Consider the following 15,631-nt stretch of genomic DNA (forward strand, 5'->3'; position numbering starts at 1 on the left):
AGGAGCAACCAAACTGTGTTCAAGACCTGAGAAACCAGATCTTACTGCCTTTGTAAGGGCCAAGAAGGGGAAAGTGTAGGTGGAATGTCTTCCAACTACTGAGAACTGTTTGCATAAGTTCAAAGGGGAAGAAAGGAACAAACAATGCATTTTTTAAAGAACTGGAACATGGAGCACCGTTCCCAGGCCTGGGCAAACTTGGAGCTGCAGTATTGAGCTGAGTTCAAACCCTAGGCCCTTCCTGCTTGACAGATTTAACTCTGGAAACATTAGTTTCCAGGTTTTTCTTTACTGAGATGGCCCCAAACAGGTTATGAGAGACTCTTAGTGTCTCAGCCCCCCTTTGATTTCTAGGCTTATGCCTTTTTTGCCATTTGTAACTGATTCTTTAGAGCTCGCTTTAGAGAATTTAGAATCTTGCTTCCTAACTCTCTCCATCTCTGTCAGCCTGGACTCCCTTTACAGTTCCAACAAATGGGTGGGAGACAGAATGACTCTAGAGCAACACTGACTTGACAATCAAGGTCTGTCCCTAGGTTCTATAGTTTTGCCCCAACTCCCTGGAACCACGCTAAGGGAATAACCTACCACTTACTTGGAAGGGCTGATATGATCTCTCAACTCCTTCCCCACCATCCACCATTCCCCTCCCCCAACTTCAAAGGCATAAAAATACCCCTCTGGTCATGGACAAATAGGTCACTTACAGTAGGGGAGACAGTCCCCCTTGGTGGAAGGTGGATATATGCCTCTCATCATTCCTGACTATTGTCCTGTAGATATCTGAGGTCAGAAAGAAAGAGTCAGGAGCAAGCCAACATTTCCCCTTTCAATAATTCTCAAAACACACAGTGGCACAGAACTACTTAAGAGTTCTTTGAAACTACTTTGCATTGACACCAAAACCAGGGTGTGACAAGCACTAGGCTAGTGAGAACTGAAAGGGCTAACAATGCAAGCTCTGCCAGCAGTGATAATCAGAAACCAAATAAAGCTGGGGTAGAGCACTTGGCATATCCCAAAGGGAAAGGAAAATGTGATTCTCAGGATTTTCTCTGGGTTGCCTGAGATAACATAAGACCTGCAAACCAAGAGCTGGTGTGCACTCTTCCTAACAGAGCAGCAGCCTCACTCTCGCTTGCCACAGAGCCCTCTCCAGAACAGATTGGTTTGGAGCCAAATGTGGTGAGAGAATAAGAGGCCTGTGACCCACCCAGGCCATCTCCACTGACTAGGTAGGTAAATGGCACAGTTGTGGAGCTAACCTGGCTCCTATTCCTTGTGTAAAAACTTTTTCAGAAGGGAAGGCAGCCTCTAACCCCTGGAGAAAGCAGTATCTTTCATTAGCCATTACCCTATATTCCCTAGAACCACAAGGAAGCCATGCAGAGAATTTAGGGCACTGTTTCCAGAAAAGAAATCAGTTTGGGGCTGAAGTTAGGGAGAGAGACCCTCTGAGCAACATAAACTTGTCTTAGTGAGGAGGTGGAGGAAAAATAAACACATTATAGAAAATGATAACATACAAAAGAACACAGGGTAGAACACAACACAGAAAAGTGGGTCTGTCCAGTGAGAAAGCTCTCTACTCCCCACTTGGAAGCCTCCAGGCTCATAGACCATTGGTCACAAACTTTGCTTTAGGAAATAGAGCCACCTTCCACTGCCTCTGCTTCTGGCTGCCCCACTTCCCCTTTCAAAGTTTGATTTTGAATTCTATGGGCTCTGTGGTTACAGAGGCCTCTGAGGACTTGAAGAATGCCTTCAGGGTAGTTTCAGGGTCCACTTTGGCAGAAGGGTTAGATGAGATGGCAGAGTTCACCCTGTGAGGCAGCTCATTCTCCTTTTTTACTTTGGGACTCAGCTATGGCAGGATGGGCTGATCTGAGGTGACAAGGTTCCCATTCATGTGAAAGTTGCCCATTCAGACACCAGTTGTTATATTTCTTATATGTGGTGATGGCATTGCCCTTCTTAACAAGGACCACTTATGCCACCTCAGGATGGACCAGCTAAGACCAGTTCAGGGTTCCACATACACAGAAAAGCTCAATGATATCATGCTTAGTGGCTCTAAAGTGCAGATTATTCAGTCATCTTGGTGCCTTCCAAAGTGCTGAGGATAGGCTCAGCAGGTGGCAGCTCTTAGGGAGAATCCTCTATGTTTACTAGCGGCCAAAAAATTTTGACCAAGGCTTTTGTTCCAACTGAGGAGGGAAGAATAGGAGCTGTGTGTGCATCATCTTGAACAGCTTTGGTGAGAGGGAAGGCATTGGGCATGGAAAGCTTGTAACTACTCATCCCAGTCATGTGGTGGAGAAAGCTGCCTGAGATTGTGAATTTCATCTGTTTACTAGGAATGGGAGCTGCAACATCGTTGTCTTCATCTAGATCATATAAGTTCTGTTTGGCCTTGTGATTATTGATGATGTTAATTTTCATTCCAGCATGATGGGCATGTGGTGGTGTTGTGGCCTTCTGCAGTGGAACCTGGGTGGTTTTGGTGAGTATCACAGCTGGAGTCACAGACCCAATGATGGGGGAAGGACAAAGGTGGCAGGGAAACTTCATTTCAAGCTGAGCTTCTCCCAGGCATCGAGCACCTAGCAGGAGTTCTGGGGTGCCAAGCTCTACTGTTTGCAGGGGTTCAGCATCTCTCTGACATCTGCACTTTCCATTTGATCCAGAAATGAGTATATTTCTGTGCCAGGCTTGCCTGGGAATCCTTGATTCCAAACCTCAGCCAGACATCCAAGAGGCCAATCTTCTGCACATCATAACACTTCTGCTGGAAGGTGGCTTAGGAGGCTCTGTTGGATCTCAAACACAAGATCAGACACCTTCAACTCTTGGTCTGACATTGAGATGCCCATTTGCTGCAGTCCCACCATTCTTGATGAGCTCATCCAAGGAGATGTCTGCCATCTGGCACCACCAAGCAGCTAGGATTCCCTTAGCCCTCAAGCCTGCCCTTTCTGCCACTTCAAATGTCTTCTTAAACATTTCTGATCATTGAACTCACACTACCTGACAGGGAATCCATTCTATTTCTTAAGTTTTAATTGTTGCTATGTCAGTCTCTGAATGTGATTTCCAAAGGAAGAGTAATTTAACAGTCATTTCACTATTCTATACACTCCAAAACATTCTCTTCCTGCTCTTTTCAGGAAGAAGGCTTGCAATGTGATGGAAAGTGAAAACTGCTGGGTGAGTTAGAGAATCTAGATTGTAAATCCAACTCTGCCACTGCCTTCCTTAAATTTCAACTTCGTAGGAATCATGTTTTCCCAGTAAAGGAATTAGTTTAGATCATCTCTAGGATTAGCATGAATATTTATCACTCTGTGAAACAACTATAGTTTTCTAACAAATTGTTAGGTTCCCCAAGAAAACACACTTCATATTTACTATCAGCAGATAATTATGTGATGGGAGATAAGGATTTTGATGCCTTGAGAGTGAAAATTAATTTTATCACAATGTTTTGAGATTTTTCCACACCTAGGTTTAACTCTTAGAAGGTACCCCAGGCCAAATTTCCTTCTAGAATCTGAAATTTCTCATGCAATACTGAATAACCCAGTGCTTTAAGACAAAAAAACTCACCTAGAGGCAGAGACAATCAGCCTCATCCATAGGCTGAAGCAAGATTTGAGTCATATACTCTGAGTTTACATCCAGACAGCAGCTCCTTTTCCTGTAGTGTTCATCCAAATATAATATAAAGAATGTGGATTCTGATGTCATACAACAGGCTTTCATTTGAATCATAACCATATAAATATTAACTGTATGACTACATATTTTACTTGACTTCTCTGAGCCTCCATTTCCTCACTGTAAAAAAGGAGATAATAATTCCAAGGAAGATGAATATGGAAATTAAATAGAGTCATGTATTAAAACCATTTAGCAGTTCCTAGAATATAATAGAAATTCAAAATATGTTGATTTCCTTCCTTCTTCCCTCCTTCCTTCTCTCTCTTCTTTCCTCCCTCCATCCCTCCCTCTCTCTTTCTTTTTTACCATTTTTAAAGTTTATTTCTTTTTAAAATGAAATTTTATTTATTTATTTTTCTTAATTTTTATCATTGACACTATTACAGATGTCCCCATCCCTCCATCCTTTACAAGCCTCCACCCAGTCCCTGACCCCGCCCCCCGCCCCTGCTTTCTGGCTATCACCTACTGTTGTCTGTTTCTATTGGCTATGCATATATGTTCTTTGGCTAATCTTTTCACCTTTTTAAGCCCAGTCCCTCCCCTCACCCCTCCCCTCTGACAGCTGTCAGTCTGTTCCAGGTGTCCATGCCTCTGTTTATATTTTGTATGTCAGTTTATTTTGTTCATTAGACTCCATGTATTTGTGAGATCATACGGCTTTGCCTTTCTCTGACTGGCTTATTTCACTTAGCATAATATTTTCCAGGTCCATCCATGCTGTCGCACAAGGCATGATTTCCTTTTGTGTGTGTGTGTGTGTGTGTGGTCAAGTAGTATTCCATTGCATAAATATACTGCAGGATTTTTTAGATTTTATTTGTTCATTTTTAGAGAGAGGGTAAGAGGAGAATGAGAGGGAGAGAATTATCAATGTGTGGTTGCCTCTCACATGCCCCACACAAGGGACCTGGCCCACAACCCAGGCATGTGCCCTGACTGGGAATTGAACTGGAGACCCCCAGTTAACAGCCCTCACTCAATCCACTGAGCTACACCAGCCAGGGCTTACCACAGCTTTTTCAGTCAGTCACCTACTGATGGGTACTTGGGCTGATTCCAGGTCTCCTGCAATGTTTTAGTTTCCCTTAAAGACACATCTCTTAATTCAGTGCTGGCACAGCATTCTAAACAAATTCAGTTCAAGTTGAAAATAGGTGAAGTACAGCAAAATTTGAAACTTTGTAAAGAGTGAGATAAAGGAATAGAAAAATGAATGATGATAGCAAGTGGAGAAATGTCGATCATATACAGTCAGATCATATACAGTCACAAAGATTGTATTGGGAATTCTCTCATTTCACTCAAGGGAAACATTAGAATTTCATTAACTTCATTTTAGTTTCAGTACACGAGGTCTGTCCAGAAAAAGTTCAGCCATTGTTATTATAACGAGAATGGTTTGTGTGACATTGATGTAAACTGGCAGCCAAAGAGAGTGGACTAGACTGCACATGTGTGAACAATGACGACTTCACTGTACTAGTCAGTAGGGGTGGTAGATGCTGGTGAATGAACATGTGTACTGTGTGGCCATCACATTCAAAATGACTGAGCAAGTGGAACAATGAATCTGCATCAAATTTTGTTAAGCTTGAACATTCCTCTGTGGAAACTATTTGGATGATTCAGAAGGTCACAGCTATGGGCAACTGCTGATTGGCATACTCATTACAACAATGCACCTGATTATGCATCATATCTCATGCAGAGTTTTTTGGCAAAACATCAAATCATTCAGGTGACTCAGCCCCCCTACACCGCAGATTGGATGCTCTGAGACTTCTGGCTTTTTTCATTGTTCAAGCACAGTTGTCTCCATTTTCCCACCACCACTTTCCCCTATCCACCCATTCCCAAATCCTACCCTCTATCCTTCCTCCCTTTGGCTTTGTCCATGGCTCCCTTATATATGTTCATTGAGGACCCTTCCCCTTCTTTCCCCTGTTTACACCCTACCCCTCCCCTTTGGTTACTGTAGTTTGTTCTTTATTTCAATGTCTATAGTTATATTTTGATTGCTTATTTGTTTTGTTGATTAGGTTCCACTTATAGGTGAGATCATATGGTATTTGTCTTTCACCATTTGCATTCTTTCGCTTAGCATACTGCCCTCCAGTTACATCCATGTTGTTGCAGAGGGTAGGAGCTCTTTCTTTATGCTGCGTAGAATTCCACTGTATAAATGTACAATAGTTTTTTGATCCACTCATTTATTGATGGGCAACTAGGTTGCTTCCAGCACTTCGCTATTGTAAATTGTACTGCTATGAACACTGGGGTGCATAAGTCCCTTTGAATTAGTGTTTCAGAAATCTTAGGGTATAATCCAAGCAGTGGACTGTTGGGTCAAAAGGCAGTTCCATTTTTAGCTTTCTGAAGAAATTCCATACTGTTTTCCACAGTGGCTATACCAGTATGCATTCCTATCAACAGTGCACTGGATTCCCTTTTCTTCACATCCTCTCCAACACTTGTTTGTTGATTTGTTTATGCTGACCATTCTGACTGGTGTGATGTCTCATTATGGTTTTAATTTGTATCTCTCTGATGGCTAGTGATGCTGAGCATTCTTTCATAAGTCTTTGGTCCTTCTGTATGTCTTCTTTGGTTGGAAAAGTGTCTGTTCAGGTCCTTTGCCTATTTTTTAATTGGGTTGTTTGTCTTCCTGGAGTGAACTCATGTGAGTTCTTTATATATTTTGGAGATCAAACCTTTGTCCAAGGTATCATTAGCAAGTACATTTTCACATATGGTTGGTTCCCTTTTCATTTTGCTGACATTTTCTTTAGCCATGCAGAAGCTTTTATTTTTATGGGATCCCATTTGTTTATTCTATCCTTATGTCCCTTGTTCTAGGGGATATATCAGTGAAAATATTATGACATGGAATGTCTGAGATTTTCATGCACATGTTTTCTTCTAAGACTTTTATGGTGTTGCAACTTATATTTAAGTCTTTTATCCACCTTTAGTTTATTTTTGTGTATGGGGTATGTTGGTCGCCGAGTTTCATTTTTTGCATGTAGCTGTCCATATCTCCCAGCATCATTGATTGAAGAGAATATTTTTATTCCATTTTATGCTTCTGCCCCCTTTGTCAAATATTAATTGACCATAGAGACTTGGGTTTGTTTCTGGGCTCTGTATTCTGTTGCATTGATCTATGTGTCTGTTCTTATGCCAATATCAGACTGTTTTGATTACAGCGGCCTTGTAATATATTTTGATGTCAGGTATTGTAATCCCTCCTACTTTGTTTTTCTTTCTCAAAATTGCTGTGGCAATCAGGGTTGTTTATGGTTCCACATAGATTTTTGAGATGTTTGTTCTATATCTGTGAAATATGTCATTGCTAATTTAATAAGGATTGCATTAAATCTATACATTGCTTTGGGTATTATAGACATTTTGATGATGTTATTTCTTACAATCCAGGAACACATATATGCTTCCATTTATTTGTGTCTTCCTTAGTTTCTGTCTTCAGTGTTATGTAGTTTTCTGAATACAGGTCTTTTACCTCCTTGGTTATGTTTATTCCTAGGTACATTATTTTTCTTGTTGCTGTATCAAGTGGGATTATTTTCCTGATTTCTGTTTCTGATACTTTGTTGTGGTTGTACAAAAATGCCTTCAATTTCTGAATATTGACTTTGTATCCTGCTACAAATTCACTTATTAAGTTGAGTCAATTTTTGATGGAGTCTACAGGGTTTTCTTTGTACACTATCGTATCATCTGCAAACAATGACAGTTTTGCTTCCTCCTTTCCACTTTGAATGTCTTCTATTTCTTTTTCTTATCTGATTGCTGTGGCTAGGACTTCCAATACAATGTTGAATAGAAGTGGTGAAGGTGGACACCCTTGTGTTATTCCTGATTTTAGTGGGAAAGCTTTTAGTTTTAGTTGTCTGTAGGTTTTTTCATATATGGCCTTTATTATGTTGAATTACGCTCCCTGTACTCCCACTTTGCTGGGTGTTTTTATCACAAATGGGTGCTGTATCTTATCAAATGCTTTTAATGCATCTAATGATATGATCTTGTGATTTTTGTCTTTCCTTTTTTTTATGTGATGTATTACATTCATTGAATTGCAAATATTGTACCGTCCTTGTGTCCCTGAGATGAATTCTGCTTGATCATGGTATATGATCCTTCTAATGTATTGCTGGATGCAGTATGCCAGTTATTATTTCTTGAGGATTTTAGCAACTATGTTCATCAGCAATACTGGCCTATAATTTTCTTTCTTTGTCATGTTTTTATCTGATTTTTAGATTAGGATGATGCTCGCATCATTAAAAGAGTTTGGGTTTCTTCCTTGTTGGATTTTTATGAAGTAGTCTGAGAATGGTAGGGGTTAACTGTTCCTTAAATGTTTTGTAGAATTCTCTTTTGCAACCATTGGGTCCAGGGTTTTTGTGTGTTAGTTTTTTTAAAAATTATTATTATTGCTTCAATTTCACCATTAGTGGCCTGTTTAGGCTTTCTGCTTCATCTCAATTCAGTTTTGAAAGATTATATATTTCCAGAAATTTGTCCTTTTCACCCAGGCTTTCAAATTTCTTGGCATATAACTCTTTGTAGTAATTTCTAACAATCCTTTGTATTTCTGTGGTATCAGTTGTAATCTCTTCTCTTTCATTTCTGATTTTACTTATTTGGGTACCCTCCATCTTTTTCTCAATAAGTCTGATTAAAAATTTGTCAATTTTGTTTATTTTTTGAGCCAGCTCTTAGATTTATTGATCCTTTGAGTTGCTCATTTAGTCTCTAAGTCATTTAATTCTGCTCTGAGCTTCATTATTTCCTTCCTTTTATTTGCTCTGGGCTTTGTTTGTGGTTGTTCCCCCAGATCTTGTAGATGTAGGGTTAGGCTGTTTATTTGACATATTTCTATCTTTTTAGGTATTGCTATGAACTTCCTTTTCAGGACTGCCTTCTCTGTGACTCATAGGTTTTGGACTCTTGTTTGTTCATTTTTGCTTATTTCCAGACACTTTTGGATGTTGTCCTTGATCTAATTATTAACCCATTCATTGTGTAATAGCATACTATTCAGTTTTCATGAGTTTGAGTGCTTTTGAATTTTTTTCCTTGAGGCTGGCTTGTAGTTGAAACCCTTGTGGTCTAAGAAAATGCTTAATATGATTTCAATTTTCTTGAATTTGTTGAGGCTTGTTTTGTGTCCTATCATTGGTCTATCTTTGAAAATGCTCCATGTGCATTTGAAAAGAGTGTGTATTTTGCTTCTTGGGGATGAAAGGTTCTATATATTTTAGTTAAGTCAATTTGATCTAATGTGGCATTCAGTGCCACAATATCTTTGTTGATATTTTCTTCAGAAGACCTATCCATTGTTGACAATGGGGTGTTAAAATCCATTACTATAACTGTGTTGCTGTTTATATCTTTCTTGAAGTCTTCCAAGATTTTTCTTCTTCTATTTGGGTGCTCCTATGTTGGGTGTATGTATATTTATAATGTTTGTATCTTCTTGATGGATTCTTCCTTTGAGTATTATGAAGTGTCCTTCTGTGTCTGTTTTTATGGACTTTGTTTTGAAATTTATCTTGTCTAATGTACGTATTGCTACTCCAGCTTTTTTCCCCTTTCCTGTTGCTTGTAATATTTTTTCCAACCCTTCATTTTCAGTCTGTTTAAGTTTTGTTCTGAGGTGGGTCTCTTGTAGGCAGCATATGTGAGAGTCATGTTTTCTTATCCATTCAGCTATCTTATGTCTTTTGAGTGGAGCATTTAATCCATTTATATAAAAGTTATTACTGATAGGTACTTAATTATTGACATTGTACCCCCTTCATACCTGTGTTTCCTCTGTCTTACTCTTTTTCTTCATCTTCTTAAAGCAGTCCCTTTAGCATATCTTGCAATGCTGGTTTGGTGGAGGTGTATTCTTTTAGCTTTCTTTTGTCTGGGAAACTCCTTATTTGGCCCTCCATTGTAATTGAGAGCCTTGATAGGTAGGGTAGTCTTGATTACAAGCCTTTGCTTTTCATTACTTGGGACATTTCTTACCATTCCTTTCTGGCTTATAGTGTTTCCATTGAGAAGTCAGCTGCTAGTCTTATCAGGGCTCCCTTGTATGTTACTTCCTGTTTCTCCCTTGCTGCCTTTAAGATTCTCTCTTTGTCTTTGAATTTTGCCATTTTAATCATGATGTGTCTTGGAGTGGGCTTCTTTGGGTTCCTCTTGTTTGGGATCCTCTGTGCTTCCTGGGTTTGTGTGACTTTTTCTCTCATCAAATTAGGGAAGTTTTCCATCATGACTTTTTCAAATAGATGTTCTATTCTTTGCTCCTCTTCTTCTCCCTCTGGTATCCCTTTTATACAGATATTATTACATTTCATGTTTTCCTGCATTCACTTAATACATCTTTGCTATTCTTGACTGTTTTTTCCTTTTGTTGCTCTTTCTCTGAGTTTTTTTCTACCTTGTCCTCCAGCTCTTTGATTTGATCCTCTGCTTAATCTATCCTGCTTTTGATTTCTTCTACTGTTTCTTCAATTCAGAAATTGTATTCTTTGTTTCCTCTTTGCTCTTGTTGAAGTTTTTATGTCCTTCTTCATGGTGATATAGTTTGCGGTAAGCTCCTCATAGCTTCACTGTAGTTTTTGGTAATTCTCACTGAGGTCATGGAACTTCCTTATAACCATTGTTTTGAACTTAATATCTGATAGTTTTCTTGCTTCTATTTCATTTAGTGCTCTTTCTGGGGATTCCTTTTTTCCTTTTGACTGGGGTTTGTTTCTTTGTCTTCCCATTATTTGTGAGTCTCTTCTTGTTTGCTTCTGCTTCTTCAATTGATTTGTTTGACTCCCTGAGTTTGTGGTGTGAATTTCTATGGTCGGAGACCTGTGAGGTTTGGTGGTGCAGTCTCCTTGATTTCCTGAACTTGATGCTCTGGGAATGGCCTTTATGCAATTTATTTTGGCTCTCTGGATGTAATTAGCTTTTGATTGGTTTGGGATCGTTCCCTCTAGCTGGTTGACTAAGGGTTACTGTGCCCACCACATCTTGTATGGTGTTGTACAGGTGCACTGTTTTTTTTTCCTTCTGGATCCACCTCTGATGATGTCAGATATTGACCCTGACTGACCTTAGGCAGCCTGTTTGAGACTTCCAGAAATCTACTGTCTGTGGCTGTCTCCTTCATTTGTTAATCTAATCACTCTGCACTCAGCAGTCAGGCTTAATCACCATAGTGTGGGGCAGAATCCTTCCTGGGGTTGGGCCTATTGTTTTCCCCAAGGCTACTGATGCTTGGATGGGAGTGGTCTGCCTGAGCAGGATGGCTGCTGCCTATGGGAAATGACACAACACTGGGGTCCCGGGAGCTACTCTCTCAGTTCTCTCTCCAAAGTCTCACTTTCCAGTCTCTCTTCAAGTCCTCAAGAGTCTCTAGCCCCCTTTGCCCCAGATTTTGACAGAGCCCAGAGTAAGTGGCTGCAAATGAAAATTTGTGCATTGGCCCTTTAAATGGCTCTTTGTGCCTCCAACTGTCAATCTCTGGCAGCAAGTGACCTTGCAGCTTTTCACAGCTGGATGTTATCTGTGTACTTTTGAGGCTCTGGTGTTCTAGGCTGGGGATTCCACATTAGGTTTTAGACCCAAGTCTTCTCAGGGGGATCTAACCAGCTGATTAATTATCCCTCTGGTGCTACCACCTGTGGGCACCCAGCCAGGCTTGTTGCACTCCTTACCAGTTAGGTTGTGCTGAAGATTATCCTTCTGTCTGTCCAAGACTATAAGGCTTCTTTCTCACTATTGTTCAGTTGTTTGTTCCAGGTGATTTCTCCACAATTTAGTTGTAACTTCAGATTGGTCCTGGGAGGAGGTTAGTGTGACTTCCATTCACTCCTTTGCCATCTTGACAAAACCTTCTTTCTCTTTCTCTTTCCCTTTCTCTTTTTCTTTCTTTCTGTTGTAGATCCACATTCAGACTGAACTTTAGAAACTATGCTGGACAAATCCTATATACTTGTTAAAGTCTTTTATCCACCTGAACCAGTCCTCTCTGCCCAATTGGATCCAACTCCATACCTTATCATTGCAAACTGGACAAATGTTTGAAAATGCTGTGAACCACTCTAACATGCTCTTTATTCTCACATGTGTCTCTTCTAACTTGTATTCTGAGTGGCAGAAAAACTCTTGTCTGAGCATAAGCATTCTCAGCACCCTTACAACTCCAGGATTGCATGCCTAGAATTATGGTATCAAAAGACAAATAATTAGCTTCTGGGACTCAGACTATACATGACGTAGGGGAGAAGGGAAAACAATAACAAAGGCTTCACTTTTAGGTGAAATAAATAAGAGTAGGAGATAAGAGAGCTCTTTGGGAGTTAAAGTTAAGAAATGCACACACACTGGTTGGATCAGAGCTATGTGAAGTCACCTTAATTATCTAGTAACTTCTAAGCAACAGCAGTCCTTGAATAAAAATAAATAACACACGTATAAACAAAAAAGGCACCAGCCAGAGGGTGGTAACTCGAAATATGACATATCAAAGCTGAAGCCAAAAAGGCAAATACAGTCAATGTTTAACACAGCCCAGGTAAGGGGATTCCTAGCCCACAGACTTAACTGACTCATCTCTCTTAAAAAGAAGAATGCATCACACCATCTTTGCAGGAGACATTAAACAGTCAACTCACTCAAATAGCTCTTGAAGTTCTGATTCCCAACTAAACAAATAACCTTGGCATTATAATTTTGGTTTGCATGTAAATCTGACTAAAATGGAAGAATTTACTCCCTGTTGAATACAATGCTCTGATCTGCTTAGCAATTTATATGTCATTTTAAATTAATGAATTAACACCCAGAAGTTTTCATAGATATATGGATAGGTATAATCAGTCCTTTGTGAGCATGACTAAAGGGAGTTGATGTCTGAGTAGTGGATCTGAAAAAAACATTTTTCTAAGCTAAGTTCAGAGCCAGATCTTATACTAAATAAACTCACCAAAATGAATGTAACCTTGTAAGGTTCTTAGTAGCCATCAGAACTCTCCAGTTGACATCCTAGTTTACATGTGCCTCCTTTTAAAATTTCAACCAGAAAGAAGGTGAAGGGATTAGCCAAAGAAAATATGTGCCTGACTCGTTAACACAGAAAACATTTTGGTGATGGTCAGAGGGAAGAGGAGCAGAGTTTGAGTGGAGGTGGGCAAAGGAGGGGAGATGGGGACATCTGTAATATTGTCAACAATAAAAAAAAAGATAAAATAAATTTTTGACTATTATAAACTAATCTAAGCCATAAACTAATTACTTATTCTTTGAAAACAGAAGTATATGAAATCATAGTGAGATCAGATTTAAGATTTCCCACACAATATTACATAAAATTGTGCACTTGGTTTTTATCTTGCCCGTAATATTTTTGGTAGTTTAGACTTATGAATGTTGTTTTACTTTGGCATTAGTGCAAGTGAAAGCTGTATATTCAATTGGTGCATGGTCTATGCAACTCCTATCTAGGGCAAGTGAAAGCTTAATCTGTTCTGAGCATATAGAAAGGTATTCAGAGGACCATACTGAGTCTTACAGAACCTAAGTTACAGTGTCAGGTATTGCTAAACATAGGAAGACATCATTGTTCAGCATGTACTTAGTGCTTTGTCTTTCTTACCATATAGCTGTCAATTCTGGTACATTACATTCATGTATTCAGACAAGCAGGCATTTATTTATTTATTTGTACAACAAATTTATATTCATCACTTATAAAATTCCAGACATTACAGGTAAAATGATGAGCAAAGTAGACAGTATCTATCCTCATGGGGCCTACAGTCTTGTAGAAGATAGAGACTTCAATCAAATTTCAAAAAGATGTTATTACTAACTGATTATTACTATTAATAAAAGGTATTAGAAGTAGAGGAGAACCTCAATAGGTCCTGATCTACTCTGTTTGTTGACCTATTAGGTACTGAATGGATGTTCTCTGAAAGAATGGATACATGATTAATTATTACATGATTTCTATAAAGATTTTAATTTATGTAATTTTTAGAGAGAGGGGAAGAGAGGAGACAGAGAAAAAAAAGGAGAGAAACATTAATGTGTGATCACCTATCCTGCACCCCCTACTGTGGATGTGGCCCACAACCCAGGCATGTGATCTGACTGGGATTTGAACCGGCGACCCTTTGGTTAATAGGCAGCAATTAATCCACTGAGCCACATCAGCCAGGGGTAATTACTATATGATTAATTACAGTTTCTCTAAATTCATAATGTATAAATGGTGGCAGTGACTGCTACTTGTCTCTCAATAACTCCTATTGTAAAAATAAACATTTTAACTAGTTATGTGGCAACTCGGGGAAAAATAATTGTATTTCCAAAACTCCCTTGAAGTTACATGGTTATGTGACTAAGCTCTGGATACTATTATGTGAAGAAAAAGTGATACGTGGAACCTCAGGGTCATGTTCTTAAGAGGAGGATGCTGGCCCTTCTTTTTCCTTTTCCCACTTGCTTTATCTAAGATGTATGTATTTTGGTCCATGGAAATGAAGATAATTCTGCAGTGGTGACAGAGCCCCAGGATAAGACAAGCATGGCCCTGGACAGAACAGGGAAGAGCAGAGTCATACTCCAATTTGGAAATACCTTGGAATTTTTATGGGTGAAAGAAACTTTAATCTTATTTAAGCCATTATTTTGAGTTTTCTCTTATATGCAGCTGAACCTGTATCCTAATCATATAAATATTAAAGTGAACCTCCCTAATTTCCCTCAATGTATGGTGTAAAATACTGTAGCTTTGCAGCCAGAATAACCTAAGTTCTAATCATGCCTTTCCAACTGATACAAAAAGTTCAGCAACTTTCAAGAAGCAACTTCACCACTCAGAGCCTCAACTTCTGCATTTGTAAAATAGAAATAAAAATATGGTATTCATAGATATAAGAGGGATACAATTTCTCCCTCTCCCAGGGCTTCGATCTGAGTCCTAAAAACAGAACTATCAGTCTTCTAGAAATAGCTTTGTTTCATCCCATTATTCACTCCTCAATATGAGAGAAAGAATCATTATCAATTTGGTGATATTGGAGAAAGGGTCTGCACAGGCATAGTCTGTCTCCTTTCATTCTCAAAGTAGTCTGTCCAAAAAGTGCTTGAGTAATCAACATAAGTGTAATCAATCTCTGCCAATGCAGAGAGTGGACTACAGATCTAGTTGATCTATCTGTACCTGGGTACAAAGATTCAATTTTGGAGGAAAGAATTATAAAGCTACATTGTAGTCATAGATTCAAGATACATTTTTCAAGTCAGCTTTAACAATAATAAAACTAATGTTTTTATCTCCATCCAACTCATATCTTTTTTTCAACTAGTTCTGGATTCACAGCAGGGTGTTAATGTGTGATGTCACCTCAAACTTTAACAATGAGATTTTTTTAATTGAAATTAAATAATGGATGTAAGGTATGTGGGGCCCAATTCATGCTCAATAAATGATAATACCCTACACTATACCTTTAATTTCCTCAAACTAACTGGTGGTAATAGCACCAACTTCTTTTTTTTTTGTAAATTATATTTTACTATTTATGCTATTACAGTCATCCTAGTTTTTCTCTTTGTCCCCTTCACCTACCCCCCACACTCTATCAGGCAATCCCCACACCATTGCCCATTTCCGTGGGTCATGAGTATAAGTTATTTGGCCACTCTATTCCCTATGCTGTACTTCATTTACATCCCCATAACAATTCTGTAATTACCTATTTGTACTTCTTAATCCCGTCACCTTTTTTGCCTTTCCACCTAACCGTCCTCCCATCTGGCAGCCATGAAAACATTATCTGTAACTATGATTCTATTTCTGTTCCGTTTATTTTTTTGTTTTTTAGAATCA

General features: G+C 39.0%; 1 pseudogene; it reads right to left on the reverse strand.

The window, feature by feature from the left end:
• Positions 1-1,388: 1,388 nt before the first annotated feature.
• On the reverse strand, positions 1,389-2,925 carry LOC114505478 (annotated as a pseudogene).
• Positions 2,926-15,631: the final 12,706 nt, after the last annotated feature.

This window comes from Phyllostomus discolor, chromosome X, assembly GCF_004126475.2.
Source record: "Phyllostomus discolor isolate MPI-MPIP mPhyDis1 chromosome X, mPhyDis1.pri.v3, whole genome shotgun sequence".
Lineage (NCBI taxonomy): Eukaryota > Metazoa > Chordata > Mammalia > Chiroptera > Phyllostomidae > Phyllostomus > Phyllostomus discolor.